This window comes from Micropterus dolomieu, linkage group LG13 (genome assembly GCF_021292245.1).
Source record: "Micropterus dolomieu isolate WLL.071019.BEF.003 ecotype Adirondacks linkage group LG13, ASM2129224v1, whole genome shotgun sequence".
In the NCBI taxonomy this organism is placed as follows: domain Eukaryota; kingdom Metazoa; phylum Chordata; class Actinopteri; order Centrarchiformes; family Centrarchidae; genus Micropterus; species Micropterus dolomieu.
Window position 1 is genome coordinate 18,025,954 of NC_060162.1, and position 6,000 is coordinate 18,031,953.

At 39.9% G+C, this 6,000-nt stretch overlaps 1 protein-coding gene across 3 annotated transcripts in view; it reads left to right on the forward strand.

Annotated features, from left to right (window-relative positions):
- Positions 1-6,000, forward strand: part of hook3 (hook microtubule-tethering protein 3) — a 28,627-nt gene that overhangs the window by 3,366 nt on the left and 19,261 nt on the right. The window lies entirely within an intron of this gene.

Consider the following 6,000-nt stretch of genomic DNA (forward strand, 5'->3'; position numbering starts at 1 on the left):
TGTAGCTGTCAAAGTTGTACAAGGTTGGCATGTGTGGCATTGCATATATTTCCTTTTGTAGAAACACATAAACAAACCAAATAGCTGACTGACTTACTGAACGAGGGACATGTCTCCTCTTCACACTGATCACTTTCATTGTGATTTTATGCGAATTCTCTTGCAGCCCTATTTTTAAAGTCCTAGTCATGTGACACATGCTTTTTCCACAGCTCAACTGCCTCCTCCCCCAAACTCGTAGGTGTGGATTTCCTTTTTCGACCTCAGTCTGCCCTGCCCGAGCGTGTGTCCATGCTTACTTGGCGCCAGTATTTTCAAGAAAATGATTGTTGGAGAATGATTTTTTTTTTTAAATTTTTTTTTTTATTGCATGTTTTCTGTGTTTTTTCAAAAATGAACACATACTCATCTCTAATGTTACAGATTTATTTTCTATTTTGTTGCCCTTTCTGTGCAGCCACAAAAATGTTGTCATTATATCAGTTATTGTGCATGTGGGTATCGTGGGAAATGCACCTTTTGGTGAAGCTTTTTTTGTCTGTAGGGTCTATTGTAAAACTTCTTAGGTTACACTGTCATTCTCACTTTTCAGTGTAGGTGTCAGGTAGTGATAGACTAATCAGGTCGATATCTGGCATTTTGAGATAATCGGCATCTGCTGATATCTGCACTCACAAGGCTCATCCTAAATGATCTAATGTAAAACCATTAAGATTAATTGATTTTCCATCATCACTTTGCAGCTCTCACACACGGATTATGCACTAACTAAAAAATAATGTGCAGCGAAATAGATCAAGATGTTTATGGGTGGACAGCCATTAATCATATGAGAAAGCATATGCTGCTTAACCATTGTGCAGAAGTGATACAGTAAAAGGTTAAACATGTACTCAGCTTAAAAATTATATGAAAGCAATTCACTAAAAGCAACAAGAAGCTGCATTACCAAGGCAGAAATATAACAAAGGTCTGAAGTACTAAAGTAGCTATTGTGCCAATACTTTAGATAGAAAACTCTTTTACATTGTTCTAAGAACCATAAAGTACAGTTTCTGGTTCAGATGGATATTGCTGTTCAACTTTAAAGGAATATTTCAAGCCTAGTAGTTATGAGCAGCACAGCAGGGTGCCACTGATTTGCAGCTGAACAGCGGTTTTCTGCAATAATGAAGGGAATAGAGAATTATTATTCTAATAGATGCAGAAATGGTTGTTGACCTCCATTTTACTCTGCAGTCAGTTGCCTCAATGTTTAGTGATTTATATGGTCATAATACACACATTTGAAATTGAATCTGATTACGTAATGGATGTAGTTTATCCCTGAGCTATCTGAGAAGAGTTCTGATGTTACAACTGAAATCAACAGTGTTGATAGCGCCTATTAATCATTTAACACATTCTAACGGTCAAGACCTGTAGCACCAGAATTAAACTTTGCATTGTTTCCACAAAGATACGCTGATTTCAATCCTAGCACTGTATTTACCAAATCTTCATTAATAGGCAGCTTCATTCAGCTAGCAAATTGTTAATAGATTTAATTCCAGTAACTATCCATGAAGTGCCATCAGTAATTGAGATAAAGCTGGCAAAATGGGGCTTCATTTACTGATAGTTGTTGCCACACAGCATAATGTGACCCGCCTGCACTGCGCCACGCTGGCTTTTCAAGAGATGTCACATGGGCATATGTTCAGTTTGAATGCTTTGTAATCCAGTGGTATGTATTTTGCTTTGTAGACCTAACATGCAGTCAAGCATGTGCAGCTCATGTGGCCATGAGAACCTACAGGAAAGCTACAGGATCCTGCAAAAAAGGGATAAAATGCTGTTCATTAGTCAGTCTACAGAATGCATCAGATTTGGATGTGTTGGGCCTCAAGTAGCTGGTACATTTAAGCTGACTGATCTAATTCCTCAACTCTTCAGCAGTGTCCAAAATAGGTGATGGTTGATATTCCAACCTGCCGTCAACACCATTGATTAATTTCTTTCTCAGGCTTTACAACTGTGTCTAGATAGCTGTAGACTGGTTGTCACACTGTCATGTGTGTTGAAATGTGCCCGTCAAGAAGGGCTGAACGATTAATCGTTTTCAAATTGAAATTGTGATTTAAAAGAACGCGATTAGCTAATCGTGAAGATGGCGATTAAAATGTAGGTTAATTGTACAGCGCATCTGAACCGTTTTAAACAGTCATGCAGTTACAGATTCATTCCGTTTGTCATCCTTGTGTGACAGATCTGCTCGACAATCACAAGCGCCATGCGCCTCCTGTTACGGTCCTACTCACCAATCAGAGCGGGCACAGGGTGTGTACATTTTACAGCAACAATTGAAACTTGAATGTGGGATAATGGACCAAGCCGAACCGACATAGGCAGTGGCTATGCCGCGGTCTTGTCTGGTGTCAACTCAACGCTGAAGTGTTTCAGCCGCAGGGCCTGGTTCATCTGCTCCGTGCTGTATCACCTGGCTTCCATCAAAAATAGACTGGCACTGATAATTCAAAAGGCAAATCGAATTGTAATAGCAATATTTGGCAGAAAAGTAGCAATTAGATTTTTTCCCCCAAATCGTTCAGCCCTACCATCAAGGCTTTTGTGGTTGGTCTGTGTGTTTGTGAGGGGCTATGTTTTCTTTCCTTGCACCTCCTTTCCTGCAAAGGGAAATGATTCAGACCAAATGTTGCTGTAGTGGAGAGCTATTGCCAAGCTTGGAACAATATGTGTGTATGCAGCCATTTCTACCACGATGAGACATATCTTGTATTTCAATGAACTGTAGCGCTGTGCCTCTCCAGGAGAACTCCCACCCAGTGTAATATATAATCATGGGTTCAATTTAATGCAACATTGTATTCGTTGTCTCACTTACTTTTAAGCATTGTGTTCAAATAGTATCTTAGCACAGGAAGACAGCATGTAACCCACTGTATGCAATAACGCAACATCACAGGAAAAGGTTTGCTCATGATTGTGCTGTAGTATAAATTTGGCAGCACTGTTAAGCTGAACTGGTAGATAATAGAGTGAAGGCTGTGTGAGTAACTGAAGTGGGTGAGGGTTTCTTTCACTGGTAGTTGGCGTTATGTAATAAGGGGTATTGTTTTGGTTCTGTGTTGGCTCGTCCATTGGTTGGCTTGAGCTACCAGCTGCCTGACTGATACACAGTGACGCTATCTTATTTGTGCTCATCTACCCGAAATACCCTGAAAGCGAGTTAGCAGGGACAGGAGTGATAATGCAAAAATTTTGAGATCAGATGTGGGTTTGCGTCATCTTGTTGACAAGTCATTTAAAAGCAGTCATGCACACAGTCATTCAGCAACAATGTCAGGAGCTCTGAGTGAAAGATCCTTGTTAGAAGTTGAACAAAACCACCATTTATAAATTTTGTTATTTTGTTGGATCAGTTTTACACAAGGTGTAAAGATGTGCTTAAGGGAAGTCTTGACAGAATTTCACGGATAGACCATAAATGGCCTTGCCATTACAGCATGCAAAAATGATTTAAGGTTGACATTTAAGCAGTTATACTTCATGTCCAACTGTGGCAAGTGAAGCAAAACTTTTTAGGGACATAAAAAAAACATTAAGGCTATCTTACATTATCAAGTGATGATGTGGATGTTATTTTTAGTGCCATGTTGTCCTCATGCTATCTAAAGTGTATCCTTTACTATGTACAGTGTCGAATGTCGTCTTGTTTACTGATCACTGTTTCTGCTAAGAAATTATAATACAGAGTTGTTAGATAATTTTTTGTGTCTAAATGCGGCTCCATTTACCAGAGCCATGGAGTTTGTTCTAAAGAATTTAAAAATCAGTGAATTAATTTTATCCATTGGATATCCATTATCCATAACTTGTTCAAAACAGATACTCACGTTATGGTGATTCAGTAGTCATAGATGGTGTTGTTACATCATGTTTATTTTAAGAAAATTGTGTAAACAGTTCTAAAGCCACTAGTTTCAGAGCAGTAAAATCTTTCTAGTATTAAGAACTTTGAATGGGTTTTATGTTGGAAACGGTGACAAACTGAAAAAACTTGTGAATATAGTCCAGCTTGAGTCTGCTTTAAAGCACTCTGCTCTGTTAATTTCAACCCAGTTACTTCATGTGGTTTCAGGATAAACACTTGATCAGGGATTTAACCTGTGTTTCTGGTTGATAGGCAGTGTCTCTGCCACTCTATTGAATCTTTTATTTGTGTTCTTCTGCTCTTTGCAAATCTGTGACTAAAGGCCTGAGAGCTGCATGTTGAGCCACGTAATGAAAAGCGAGACAGACAGACAGAAGTATGTGGAGGACGGAGTTTCAACTTCGTCATTTTCTTCTTGTCAGGATTCCAACATTCCTGCTCTCTATTTCCCCTCTTCCTTTGGCATGTAGACTGAAATGCATTCACTTCTGTCTGGGCAGCAGACTTTCAGTCTGGAGGAAATGCTGTGGAGAAGAAGAATAGAGAGAGAGAACAGAGACATGCCAAGAGAGATCAGAAGATCTGAAAAAAGTGTTAGAGGTGATGTAATGTGGCATTCAGACACAACGCAAATTTTCTCCATGCCACGCTTTCCTCGCGTGAGTACATTTGCTGCAAGTGTTCACACATAAGGCAAGAAGGCGATTTTAACACGATAACGTGAATAAACACAACTTGCCATTCCTACAGCTGTATGAACCCAAAGTAAACATTTTGCTATGATTCAATAGCAATAAATGGATCAAACTGATTCTGAAATAACTAAACATGATGCAGATTTGTTAAACATGAATTCATGCTTTTTCAGGTCTGGAAAGGACAACAACTTCTAAAATGTTTGTTTTCTGAATGGAGTTTGGATCGATCAGGTCTATGCTATGCTAACTTGGTCACAGTAAAGTACAATGATAGCTGGAATAAAGTTACAGACACAAGTTTTCTGAACTCAACAGGTAGTTCGACCCTCCTCGCTTTCTTTTCTCCAAGTAATGTCCAGTTTTGTCCGTTTTTTATATAAATATGAAGTCGTAGTCCGACAGAGCTAACGGCGCTAACAACACTGGAACCGGATGTGCATGGAAGCTAGCTGCTGAGAAGCTCCAGTGAAGATAAATCAACATTGAAATCCCAAAAACTTAAGTAAAAAGCTAATTTAATAAAAGCAGTTAACTCCGAGTTCCTCCTGCGAGTAAACGGCGTAGTTGTCAGAGCAGAATCCAGTCCGACTACGGGTGTTTATTTGTCCGATGTTTGCAGCGCTGCTCCCTGCTCCTCTCCCCCAAGTTTAGCAGCTCTCAGCCGGCCAGCAGATTTTCAATCTCCCGCTCTGCCTGACCCTCTCCACACAACGCTTTGAAGCCATCGGTGATGTACGGACAATCTCAACACTGATAGGCTTTCGCGACTCAGCATCATGCGACTTTCTCACTTGAGATGAAAATATTCAACTCACGCAAATTCTTTTGCTTCGCCGGCCCCGACCCCTTCACGTCACTTTGCGCCGCCCAACAGGAAATCGCGGCTCTACGCGTCTTTGCATTGACTTTGTATGTAAACTCACTGCCCCAAACGCTCGCGTCGCTTTTGGTCTGAAAGCACCATAAGAGAAACTGAGAAGTGATGACAAGCAAAGTTGAGAGAAAGTTTGCAGGAGAAGTTAAGTGTGAGCTACATACTTGTGACTGTATATACTCTGGCCTTCAGAGATCTATTCTAAAAAGAAACCGTCAAAATGCAATTTCACAAAGACCTTTTGAAGCCTTGTATATAAACAATATTATGAAAAGCAAACTAAATTAAGATTAGAGATTAATCCAAAACCAATCCTGATTTTATTATTCATCCTGATGCTGATTTAAAACTGAAAGGGAAGCATCAGGACACTTTCAATATATCACTGTATTTCACAGTTAACATGGTGTCCAGCTGATTGCCCAAGACCCATACAGAACATCAAGTTCCACTCCCACTTTGAACTGCTGCAAGCTTGGGGAAGAGGGTGTAAT